Source organism: Salmo salar, chromosome 12 (assembly GCF_965601325.2).
Source record: "Salmo salar chromosome 12, fSalSal1, whole genome shotgun sequence".
Classification (NCBI taxonomy): domain Eukaryota; kingdom Metazoa; phylum Chordata; class Actinopteri; order Salmoniformes; family Salmonidae; genus Salmo; species Salmo salar.
Genome location: NC_138302.1, coordinates 63,261,758 through 63,275,260, shown reverse-complemented (window position 1 = coordinate 63,275,260; position 13,503 = coordinate 63,261,758). Strand labels below are relative to the sequence as shown.

The 13,503-nt window shown below is 40.4% G+C and overlaps 1 protein-coding gene across 2 annotated transcripts in view; it reads left to right on the top strand.

Moving 5' to 3' along the window:
- The first annotated feature begins 4,713 nt into the window (after nucleotides 1–4,713).
- The window catches only part of LOC106565432 (nck-associated protein 5-like), a 107,814-nt gene continuing 99,024 nt past the window's right edge, over nucleotides 4,714–13,503 (top strand). For both annotated transcript variants that reach the window (XM_082959201.1, XM_014132563.3), the window contains exon 1: nucleotides 4,714–4,922. The gene's annotated coding sequence lies outside the window, so the exon portion shown is untranslated. The remainder of the gene's footprint in view (nucleotides 4,923–13,503) is intronic.

The window sequence follows — 13,503 nt, the reverse complement described above, 5'->3', positions numbered from 1 at the left end:
CTAGCCAATGTCTTAAGTAGTTGAAAATCTTATTACTCCAACCTCCTAAAAGTGACTAACTGACACATTTTCATTTATCAAAAACAACTTTATATCTAAGGAAAGCCTTTGATTTGACATCCTGCATTCAATCAATCTGACATAATTTACACAATGCAAAAATCAAATGATGTATTATTGAAATATTGAAATAAAAAGAAACATGACGTTCTGGGCTGCTCACAGGCAGCTACACAAAAACAAGATCCCACAATCACAGGTGGGAAAAGGCTGCCTAAGTATGATACCCAATCAGAGACAACGATAGACAGCTGCCTCTGATTAGGAACCATCCTCTGCCAAAAACAAAGAAACAGACAACATGGAATGCCCACCCCACATCACACCCTGACCTAACCAAATAGAGAAATAAAACGGCTCTCTAAGGTCAGGACGTGACAGGGGTCTTACTGGATCAATTTCACATGACCATACCTGAATGAAATATAATTGTAGTATGCCAAATAATATATTCAAAGTGATGTAGCATACATTGCCAAATGAGCCAGGTGTGTCAGATATATAAAGATGTTACATTATTCTCAGAATTGTAGTAAGAATGTGCCCAAAAAGCTGTCAGAATCGCAGATTTCTGAAAATGCAACCAGGCATGTCAAATAAGAACAAATTATTATTTACAATTACGGCCAAGCAAGAAGCAAAAGGCCTCCTGTGGGGACGGGGAATGGGACAAAAAAAATATTAGGACAAAAATGCACATCATGACAAAAAAGACCACCACAACACTACATAAAGATAAATCTAAGACAACAACACAACATGGAAGCAACACAACATGACAACAACCCAACATGGTAGCAACACAGCATGACAACAACACAACATGGTAGCAGCACAACATGGCAGCAGGACAACATGATAGCAGCACAAACATGGCACAAACAATGTTAAGCACAGACAACAACTGCACGAAGGACAAAATGGTAGAGACAAAAACATATCACGCTAAGAAGAAACAAGTGTAAGAGTAAGAGTGTCCATGTCTCTGAATGTAGAGATAAAACTGTCCAGTTTGAGTGTTTTTTGTAGCTCGTTCCAGTCATTAGCTGCAGCGAACTGAAAAGAGGAGCGACCCAGGTATGTGTATGTTTGGGGACCTTTAACAGAATTTGACTGGCAGAAGGGGTGCTGTATATGGAGGATGAGGGTTGCAGTAGGTATCTCAGATAGGTTGGAGTGAGGCCTAAGACGGTTTTATAAATAAGCATCAACCAGTGGGTCTTGCACCATGTGTAATGAGATGGCCAGTTTACAGAGGAGTACAGAGTGCAGTGATGTGTCCTATAAGGAACAAATCTGATGGTGAAATGGTAACGAACATCTTGCCGTCCGAGAGCACCCTTAACTGCTGATCAATAAATTATGTCTCCGTAATCTAGCATGGGTAGGATGATCTGAATCAGGGTTAGTTTGTCAGCTGGGGTGAGAGAGGAACGATTACGATAGAGGAAAACAAGTCTAGATTTAACCTTTGCATGCACCTTGGATATGTGCTGAGAGGACAGCGTACTGTCTTGCCATACTACTAGTCATAACTTGTATGAGGTGACTACCTCAAGCTCTAAACCCTCAGAGGAATTAATCACATTGGGCGGGGCGGGGTGGTCAGAACAAAGTTAAGGGCAGAGAAAGCTTGCTGAACACTAAGAAAGTTTTGTTGTAGGGCGTTCAACACAAAATCTGAGGAGGGGCCAGCTGAGTATAAGACTGTATCATCTGTATATAAGTGGATGAGAGAGCTTCCTACTGCCTGAGCAGTTGATGAAGACGTTTCAAGATGTTTCAAGCCTTAATTGCAATATTTAATATGCAAACATTTAAAATGTATTTATACATGTAAATATTCATGGATGTGGGCTGATTAAAAGTATATACAATGTTATGAACTGTTTTCATTATGAGGACTATAAACCTACCCGTACATTACATTACAATGTAGTAAAATCCCATGTTGGGCCTGTTGAGGCCAATTATATTACTTGATGCTTTTAGTATTCTAGTAACAGACCAATCTGCTATGGCCCCATAGTAATAATACATCTTAAATTAGACTAACTATGTGTAATGGTTTGTTGCTCTCATCATCAAGATAATAGGTTTAAACATATTGCAATTCCTATGCAATTTTACACGTTTCTAGTCCTCTGTTTTCTGGAAACAGTTAACAGAATGACATTGTATATCATTTTAATCAGATCACATCCATGACTTTTCACTTTGAAGATGAAATATCTTCAGAAAGCATATTCAATGCTGTGAATAATTGAACATCTTTCCAATCTGGCACACCTGGCTCATTTGGTTGTGTATTCTACATCACTATGAATGTTTTAAGATATTATTGGGCATACAACAATATATTTCATACAGGTATGGTCATGCGAAATGTATCCAAAAAGACCCCATTAAGTTGTTTGGCGGCCATATTGGAAAAAGGCTTTTTAATGCATGAATCCTGTGATTACCCTGTATATACAAATATTTTTAAAACCCTGTTCTAGCTGTGTGTGTGCAATTTCATGGTTCTGTTACAATCCAAAAACATAGCTGCCCCACTACATGGAATTATATGGCTAAGCTTACAACATTCTAATGACAATGGGAAAATATGGGCTAATTTTAACAATAGTTGTAAATGGTGCTTTCAAAGTTGGTTATGCTACAGTATATATAATTTGAAAGTTAATCTCATGACCTTTCAGAACCACTTGTCAAACAAAGTTTAAAATGTATCAGGGTTTCCTTTTTAAACTCATTTATACAGGTAGTTCTGATATGTACCCTATAGGTCAAAGGTCAAAGTTCTATTGACCTGAACATTCCCGGAAAATGTGTCTGATGGATAGCTGGGAATCTAAACTTTCCAATGATATATGATTAAAGGGTATCCGTGTGCAATAACTTGTTGTATACTGACATTGTTAGTCATAGGGTATAATCCCTATAGGAAAAACATATGGGTTGGAGGGATGAAAGAAACCATGATAACACAGAAAGCTGCCATTTCTGGACTGTTATCACACATTTTCCAACTCTAGTGACATAGACCTTCAAGAAAATCACTATGAGACATTGTCACCCAAGTGAACCCGACAGCGAAAATGTGGGGGTCTGGCCCATGGACTATATCTAACTTCAGATGCCCACCTTGCATATTTTTAAACATATACAATGATGTCAGGACAGTGGAATGCAGTGTAGTAGCACAATACCCTAACTTCCTGAGGTCAGGTATTTTTAGGCCTCAGAGAGGAAGCCAGAATTCCTGTTTACGGAACCATGGGTCTCACAGTGCTGTGTTAGAGAGGAGACATCTGTCCTACTTATGGAAATCACCATTATAAATATCAACCACTACTCACATTGGATACTGTGAGATTGCCAGTCTGTCCATCCCAGCCTTACTGTGATGCAAACCTGGATTCAAATATGATTTGAAATAATTTCAACAACTTTAGCTGTGCTTGATTGATCTTGCCTGTTGCAATGGAACCAATAGAAACGTCTCAAAAGTGCAAACCCTGCTCACCTGGCACTCTAGGCAGGCTAAAGCAAACGCTCAAAGCATTTGAAAGATCTCAAATAGTATTTGAACTGAGGTCTGCTGTGATGTTGGTGTGCCGGAGCCTGTTATTATTTCCCTTTTACGTCACATGAGGGCGCCTTCTTCACAAAAACAGCTTAGGACAGTACCCTTTCAATTGAGGACATAATTGCGTCTATGCTGGACCTGATGTTAACGTTTCTTGTGAAAGATAGAAGAGTATGGGATGTTAAAGTACTTTCTTTGTTTTGGTTCCCTTGAGGTTTATTAGACATGTATGGTGGGTAGTGGTTATTAGCGGTTATGCTGGAGATTATTAAAGGATACAGGATGGGAAGGAGTATATGAGTGTATGGGAAAATGCTATTTCTGACTAGCCATAATAAAAAACCTTATCCCACCTCGTATATCTCCTCCATTTCCACCTCTCTCAAAGAAGTCAAGGGATTTGAGGAGATAGCAAACTCTAGGTCTATGATGTACATGAAATACAATTATGCATCTACATTAGAAGTTCTATACATGCACAGGGTCACCATGCTCAATCTACTCACTTATAGTTGTCAAACGTATATAGAGTTAATGTGTCGGAAAGACGGGAATGGGAAATGACTATGTAAAACACAAAATTACATGTTGGGTAAATTAATCTCGGTTCCACCAGAACTAAAGTCTCTCGCGCGTAATTGGTCAGTTGCTCCATTAACGTTTACATAGATCTGTCCACGAGAGATTATGGGGAAATAAATCACTGCATGGCTGGAACACAGGACTTTCTGAGCATTTACACCCATTGGATATAATCAACAACAGCAAAAAAGTTTTTTTTAATAGTATATTATAGTATACTTTATTATGTTATGGTATTGTAGCCTACCTATAGTAGCTTGTATGCTGTATAGTAGGTTATAGTAGAGTGTATATAGAATAGTAGTCATTAATTTACTATAACAACATAATAGTACCATGGGATGTCTTGTACTTAGTAAAATAATGGAGTAAGATTTGTTTGCGTTCGTTTTCAAAATGAGATGTGAGTACCACACAGACATTGGCTGCCCCAATGAGAGCGGGGAGTCGAGAGCAATTTAAAGCCATGACATCACATTTCATGACGACCGCATCCAAATGCGGAAAGACCTCGGTGCGGCTCTTATTTCAATCTTTCTCTGTTCGGGGAAAATAAGGAATGCAGCTTTTTTTGTTGACAATACGGAGTATCTCGGCTTGATGTGTATTTGTAGACGTGCCTTATTTAACGTTGGTGCTGTATGACTGTCCGTTTATCTCCCAATAAGGCACCATTTTTCTAGACTAGGTAAGTGAATGTTATATTCATCACCGTGTATCGATGTGCCGTTTGAAAAAAATGCTTACGAGTAACGTTAGGGTGGTGGGACAAACCTTAGACTGGGTATTTAATGTGATGAAGAACGTTGCAAACAATGTATGAGGATGCCACAGAGATGTGTTTGTAGTAGCCTACTATTACTCCCATGTAGGCCTACTTGGTGCCTGTGGTACGTAAACAATGAATTATTATGTGACGTTCATGTCGCTGTATTAATTTAAACGTGAACAGGAAACCGGTTACTCGGGGAGCATTTATCGCGCCCAGACGGTCATCACGATAATATACCAAATTAAAGTCTTGCCATGCATTGGACATCACCTAATATGTTTTTGTTCTATAGCAAAATACTAATTAAATACTAGCTGACTAAAAACAACTCTATGGTGAAGGAAGTCTTATTGCCATGTAAGTGCGTGTAAGTGGGAGTTTTAATGGGCTACAACACTGTATCATTAGTAAATAGTAGTTTGCTGTTATTGTCTTATTGTGTCATTATGGAACATGATACAAACTTGATACTTTTCTTAGGCTACAGAACAATGAAGGACAACATGGGTCAACATCTGCTCAAACTATTAGCCTTGATCCTCTGTAGTCCTGTACTCTAAGGCATGTCACATTTGTAAGCCTGCAGTCAGTTTACGCCTTTACTTGCACAGCTATGTCAAGAGAATGAATGCATTGTCATCAGCTTCTCAAGTGAATCCGGCATGCACACATCTTGAAATCGTTTTCCATTATTTTTCAGACTGATTGTTTGGTTTGGAAAGTACAGTAAATCTGGAGTAAATGGCTGCAATATATTCTGGACATTGGCTGCACCTGTTTGCGTATTCAAATATTTACTTGAGCCTATCTTGGTCCAAATGGGCCAGTAATGTGTGCCAGCAGCACTGACTCCAAATGATTCTGACATCACCACTCTCACAGTCGTGTCAGTAGGGCCGGCTCCTTGGTAAATTATTCTAGCCAGCTGTAGGTGCCCAGGGGCCCTGACCTCCAGGGGGCCCCCATTGATTGTGTTAGTCACTCTCACTCATATATCATTAACATGGCATAAATCATGGCAAAATATGTCGAATTGCATGGGCCCTCAAAAGGCCCTGAGAGTCAGTCATCATGATGACTGCTACCTAGGTTGTAAATGTTAAACTAATAGCCAGATATCTTTGGTCAGTGCTAATGTGGTGAGTACATGGCTGTTTCTAACAGTGTCTCAATACATGACAGTGTGATTTGCAAAGTCTGCATCTGATACCTAGATGTATAGCATCAGTAAGCATACTGCGAGCTGCTGCTTTCAAGGAGCGGAACACTAATACAGACGCCTATAAGAAATCCGTCTATGCCCTCAGAGGAACCATCAAACAGGCAAAGCTTCAATACAGGACTAAGATTGAATCCTACTACACCGGCTCTGACGCTTGTCGGATGTGGCAGGGCTTGCAAACTACTACGGACTACAAAGGGAAACCCAGCCGCGAGCTGCCCAGTGATGCAAGCGTACCAGATGAGCTAAATGCCTTTTATGCTCGCTTTGGAACAAGCAACACTGAAGCATGCATGAGAGCACTAGCTGTTCCAGACCACTGTGTGATCATCATCTCCGTAGCTGATGTGAGCAAGACCTTTCAACAGGTCAACATTCACAAAGCCGCAGGGCCAGACAGATTACCAAGACATGTACTCCAAGTATGCGCTGACCAACTGGCAAGTGTCTTCACTAACATTTTCAACCTGTCCCTGACCGAGTCTGTAATACCTACACTACCGTTCAAAGGTTTGGGGACACTTAGAAATGTCCATGTTTTTGAAAGAAAAGCAAATGTTTTTTTGCCAGTATAACATCAAATTGATCAGAAATACATTGTTAATGTTGTAAATGACTATTGTAGCTGGAAACAGCAGATTTTTTTATGGAATATCTACATAGGCGTACAGAGTCCCATTATCAGCAACCATCACTCCTGTGTTCCAATGGCACGTTGTGTTAGCTAATCAAAGTTTTTATCATTTTAAAAGGCTAATTGATCATTAGAAAAACCTTTTGCAATTATCTTAGCACAGCTGAAAACTCTTGTCCTGATTAAAGAAGCAATAAAACTGCCCTTCTTTAGACTAGTTGAGTATCTGGAGCATCAGCATTTGTGGGTTCGATTACAGGCTCAAAATGGCCAGAAACAAATAACTTTCTTCTGAAACTCGTCAGTCTATTGTTGTTCTGAGAAAAGAAGACTATTCCATGCGAGAACTTGCCAAGAAACTGAAGATCTGGTACAACGCTGTGTACTACTCCCTTCACAGAACAGAGCAAACTGGCTCTTACCTGAGTAGAAAGAGGAGTGGGAGGCCCTGGTGCACAACTGAGCAAGAGGACAAGTACATTAGAGTATCTAGTTTGAGAAACAGACGGCTCACAAGTCCTCAACTGGCAGCATCATTAAATAGTACCTGCAAAACACCAGTCTCAACAGTGAAGAGGCGACTCCAGGATGCTGGCCTTCTAGGCAGAGTTGCAAAGAAAAAGCCATATCTCAGACTGGCCAATAAAAATAGAAGAACAGACACTGGACAGAGGAAGATTGCAAAAAAGTGTTATGGACAGACAAATCTAAGTTTGAGGTGTTTGGACCACAAAGAAGAACAAATGAAAAGATGCTGGAGGAGTGCTTGACGCCATCTGTCAAGCATGGTGGAGGCAATGTGATGGTCTGCTTTGGTGGTGGTAAAGTGGGAGATTTGTACAGGGTAAAAGGGATCTTGATGTAGGCTGTGGACGGCACTTAATTGGAGCCAATTTCCTCCTACAACAGGACAATGACCCAAAGCACAGCTTCAAACTATGCAAGAACTACTTAGGGAAGAAGCAGTCTGCTGATCTCAACCCTATTGCGCTGTTGTGGGAGCAGCTTGACCGTACGTAAGAAGTGCCAATCCAACTTGTGGGAGGTGCTTCAGGAAGCATGGGGTGAAATCGCTTCAGATTACCTCCACAAATTGACAACTAGAATGCCAAAGGTCTGCAAGGTTGTAATTGCTGCAAATTGAGGATTCTTTGATAAAGGAAAAGTTTGAAGGACACAATTATTATTTCAATAAAAAATCATTATTTATAACCTTTTCAACGTCTTGACTATATTTCCTATTCATTTTGCAACTAATTTCATGTATGTTTTCATGGAAAACAAGGACATTTCTAAGTGACCCCAAACTTTTGAACGGTTGTGTATATACTAGGTGGTGTCAGAGGAAGGCCCTAAAAATTGTCAGAGACTCCAGTCACCCAAGTCATAGGCTGTTCTCTCTGCTACTGCACGGCAATCGGTACCGGAGTGCCAAGTCTAGGTCCAAAAGACTCCTTAGCAGTTTCTACCCCCAAGCCATAAGACTGCTGAATAATTAATCAAATGGCCACCCAGACAATTTATTGATCCCCCCTTGTTTTTACACTGCTGCTACTCACTGTTTATTATCTATGCATAGTCATTTTACCCTTACATACATGTTCAAATTACCTCGACTAACCTGTACCCCCGCACATTGACTCGGTACCGCTTGTATATAGGCTCGTTATTGTTATTTTATTGTGTTACTATTTTATTTAGTAAATATTTTTCTTAACTCTATTTCATAAACTGCATTGTTGGTTAAGGGCTTGTAAGTAAGCATTTCACAGTAAGGTCTACACCTGTCGTATTGGGCGCATGTGACAAATACAATTTTATTTTATTTTGCCTAGAATTAAAAAGTTGTGATGCTTTAATGCATCCTCAAGATAAGTAAGCAACCTGCAAATTTGAGTAGAAATGCTCTATATGATAGGATATGGCATTCATTTGCGGAGACCAAAACCCTTTAGACATCACCCATCTTCACGTTCAGATCATTGGTCAATAACCATAATTCTATTTGGTTTATTCATCTCTCTATTTGATCAAAAGGGGGGGAATAACTCAATTGGTGATCTTGTGCTTGCATGTTTTGTACCAACACATGATTGATTATACAGTGATCTTTTATAGTAATTGAATTACCAAGTTGTTGACTAGAGCTATAATAATTTCATAAATTGATTTACTTTGATCTCTACTCCTGATATTATTAACGGAGTAAGACTTTGTTCTGAGAGTTGGCGTGCAGGAGAAAGCTCGACCGCACCGCTTCCCCTTCAGGAGGTTGAAGGAGTTAGGCATGGGCTCTCAAATCCTCAAAGTTCTACAGCTGCGACACTGAGAGTATCTTGACTGGCTGCATCACTGCTTGGTATGGCAACAGCACCTCGATCGCATGGTCCTACAGAGGGTTGTGCAGCCAGTCCAGTACATCACTGGGTCTGAGCTCCCTGCCATCCAGGACCTAATATATATATATATATATATATATATATGTATGTCCAGGCTGTAGCGCACAATTGGCCCAGCATTGTCCGTATTTGGCTGGCGTAGGCTGACTTGCATATATATATATATATATATATGCAAGTCAGCCTACGCCAGCCAAATACGGACAATGCTGGGCCAATTGTGCGCTACAGCCTGGATTCAAACCAGGGTGTCTGTAGTGACGCCTCTAGCACTGAACTGCAGTGCCTTAGACCACTGTGCCACTCGGGAGCCCAATCAGGTGGCGTGAAAGGAATGCGCAGAAAATTGGTAAAGACTCCAGCCACCCAAGCCATAGACTGTTCTCTTTGCTTCCGCACGGCAAGCAGTACCGGTGCAACAGTTTCCATCCCCAAGCCATAAGACTGCTAATTAGCTAACAAAATGGCTACACGGACTAGCTGAGTTGACCCTTGTGTTTATACAGTTGAAGTCGGAAGTTTACATACACTTAGGTTGGAGTCATTATAACTTGTTTTTCAACCATTCTTGTTAACAAACTATAGTTTTGGCAAGTCGGTTAGTACATCTACTTTGTGCATGACACAAGTAATTTTTCCAACAATTGTTTACAGACAGATTTTTTCACTTACAATTCACTGTATCACAATTCCAGTGGGTCAGAAGTTTACATACATCAAGTTGACTGTGCCTTTAAACAGCTTGGAAAATTCCAGAAAATTATTTCATGGCTTTAGAAGCTTCTGATAGGCTAATTGACATAATTTCAGTCAATTGGAGGTGTACCTGTGGATGTATTTCAAGGCCTACCTTCAAACTCAGTGCCTCTGCTTGAAATCATGGGAAAATCAAAAGAAATCAGCCAAGACCTCAGAAAGAAAATTGTAGACCTCCACAAGTCTGGTTCATCCTTGGGAGCAATTTCCAAACGCCTGAAGGTACCATGTTCATCTGTACAAACAATAGTACGTAAGTATAAACACCATGGGACCACGCAGCCGTCATACCGCTCAGGAAGGAGACGCGTTTTGTCTCCTAGAGATGAACGTACTTTGGTGCGAAAAGTGCAAATCAATCCAAGAACAACAGCAAAGGACCTTGTGAAGATGCTGGAGGAAACAGGTACAAAAGTATCTATATCCACAGTAAAACGAGTCCTATATCGACATAACCTGAAAGGCCGCTCAGCAAGGAAGTAGCCACTGCTCCAAAACCGCCATAAAAAAAAGCCAGACTATGGTGTGCAACTGCACATGGGGACAAAGATCGTACTTTTTGGAGAAGTTTCTTCTGGTCTGATGAAACAAAAATAGAACTGTTTGGCCATAATGACCATCGTTATGCTTGGAGGAAAAAGGGGGATGCTTGCAAGATGAAGAACACCATCCCAACCGTGAAGCATGCATCATGTTGTGGGGGTGCTTTGCTGCAGGAGGGACTGGTGCACTTCACAAAATAGATGGCATCACGAGGAAGGAAAATTATGTGGATATATTGAAGTAACGTTTCAAGACATCAGTCAAGAAGTTAAAGCTTGCTCGCAAATGGGTCTTCCAAATGGACAATGACCCCAAGCATACTTCCAAAGTTGTGGCAAAATGGCTTAAGGACAACAAAGTCAAGGTATTGGAGTGGCCATCACAAAGCCCTGACCTCAATCCTATAGAACATTTGTGGGCAGAACTGAAAAAGCGTGTGCGAGCAAGGAGGCCTACAAACCTGACTCAGTTACACCAGCTCTGTCAGGAGGAATGGGCCAAATTCACCCAACTTATTGTGGGAAGCTTGTGGAAGGCTACCCGTAACGTTTGATCCAAGTTAAACAATTTAAAGGCAATGCTACCAAACACTAATTGAGTGTCTAAACTTCTGACCCACTGGGAATGCGATGAAATAAATAAAAGCAGAAATAAATCATTCTCTCTACTATTATTCTGACATTTCAAATTCTTAAAATAAAGTGGTGATCCTAACTGACCTAAGACAGGGAATGTTTACTAGGATTAAATGTCAGGAATTGTGAAAGCCAAATACATTTAAACTCAGGTTAAGATGTATGTAAACTTCCGACTTCAACTGTAACTTCTTACTTTCTCGTGTTCTTATTTAAATGTTGTTTGTTTTTGTTGGATTTAGAGCTTGCAAGAAAGGCATTTTACTGTACTTGTGCATGTGACATTTAAAACTGATCTTGATTGAGTCACTCACTGTTGTGCAGTACAAGCCGTGTGATTTAGTTACAGTATGGGATTCACATCTAAATGTTTGCCAGCTAGATATCGTTTAAATATTAAGTTAACTGTCTACAATGTGCTTAATGTTATGCATTTTTGGTTTGCAAATTTAGTAGCTAGTTAGCTAAGTGGTTAGCTTCTTCCACAATCAAGCTTTGCTTGGTAACAGCAGAGAATCCCTACCTGTATCAAGAGCCTGGCTGTTTAGTATTTGTTTTGTGTGTGCAGCAAACTGTGTAGCATTTTTTAATTACTTGTATAACATTATGAGCTGGGATGTCTGTCCTGCAAATACTTTAGGTCAGAGACCGTATAAAAGTTTGTGCGCTCGTTGGCGTTCTCTATGGGATCTTATATGTACTTGTTAGCATTGCTATCCTTCGGATTACAAAGGCTCAGTGGGGTTTGAAAACAGCGGCCCTTCTGTTACCGAATATCCCACTATGGCAAAAGGTCGGTGTGAATGTATTATAATCTGGATACCGCCCAAGCCTGATTTATGTCTTGATTTCATTAGGTCAGCGAGACGGCAGAGAGGAATTACAGAAGCCATCATCTCTAAAGCCATAGGTAAACCTTCTAGTCATGAACATGCAGTATCTCTGACCCTTTTTAAGAGATTCAATCAGGTACTGGTCAAGCCATGGGGAAGTCTGTTGGGCTCAAAACTACCATCTGTGCTGGACGGAGTGAGACATTTCAGATGCATGTAACACGGCTCAACTTTGAAACTAGACCTGCTTCCTCTATTCTGAATATGAGCCCAAGCCAAAAGTAGTGCACTAAATAGGAAATAGGGTTTCTTTTTGGGACACACACCTTGTGTCAAATACTAGTCAACACCATTGTTTTCAGATGGAGTGTCACCAGTAGATCCTCAAACACCATTATACCGCCAATGTGACCTTGTTAGAAAGCAATGCGTTTGATATGTAGGGAAAGTGAGTATCTGATCACAGTCTGTTGAGCAGGCCAATGCTCAGATACACTCCCACGCATCATTAGCCCCCCATTACCCTAACAGACACCTACTCAGGTTTCCCCGTTGCTAAGCATCAACCAATCGCCGGTCCCCTCTTAAACGATAAAGTGAAATGGAGAGGAAACAATTTAATATGAGTTCCTTTTTTATTTTGTTTCACTTTGATGATGTAAGTGTGGTTGTCAGGGCTGGTGCGTGCACTGCTTTAAATGGGGAACATCTGGGTCGAGCCCTTGAGAGTGCCTCCACCCCCCATCATAACCTATTGCTGTGTAAGTTGTCTGTGCAGATCCGAACTAATTGGTTTCATTTTATTTTACAAGCCTATTTTCTCACTGCACTAAAACATCTGAAAGTGCATTAAAAGGGAATACTCATTTACGTTCTGCTAATAGTTTCAGCCCAACCGAATCGCCCCCTCGTCAGGTTTCCTACACTGTTTGGAGATTGTTTTAGTGGTCTTGGGGAGATTTATTTAGGAAGACATCAGATTGTTTGTTTTAGTGTGTGATTTATTTGATGTTGAGGATATTCATCTCTCTGATCTGTACTGTCTCCTGTGATGTAGTCTATCACAGTGTCAGTTTGTGCTGCATCAGTATTTGACTTTGTTTTGGGTCTCTTGGACAAGGCACTCCCACAGGGTGTAGTAGTCCCTTTTTAAATCGACTGCAGAATTTCAGCCAAATTTTGCCTCTCGCCCTCTCTTCCTCCATTCTTCCATTTGCTTCCATTTTTCCACATTGTTTTGTTCTAATGTTTCAGTCCTCCAGAGAATCAAAACATCAAAGCTCGTTGAAGGCCTTAATCTTGTCCTTAGTTTGTCTACGTGTGGAGAGTAAAGAATTCATGTCTTAGTGGAATATACTTTATTTGTTATGTAGTATATTTGACCCCTCATTTTAAAGTGAAAACATCTTACTGATGTTTAGGGACATTTAAACCCTTTAGAAAGTTTTCAATGTGACCTAACCACTGTATATCAA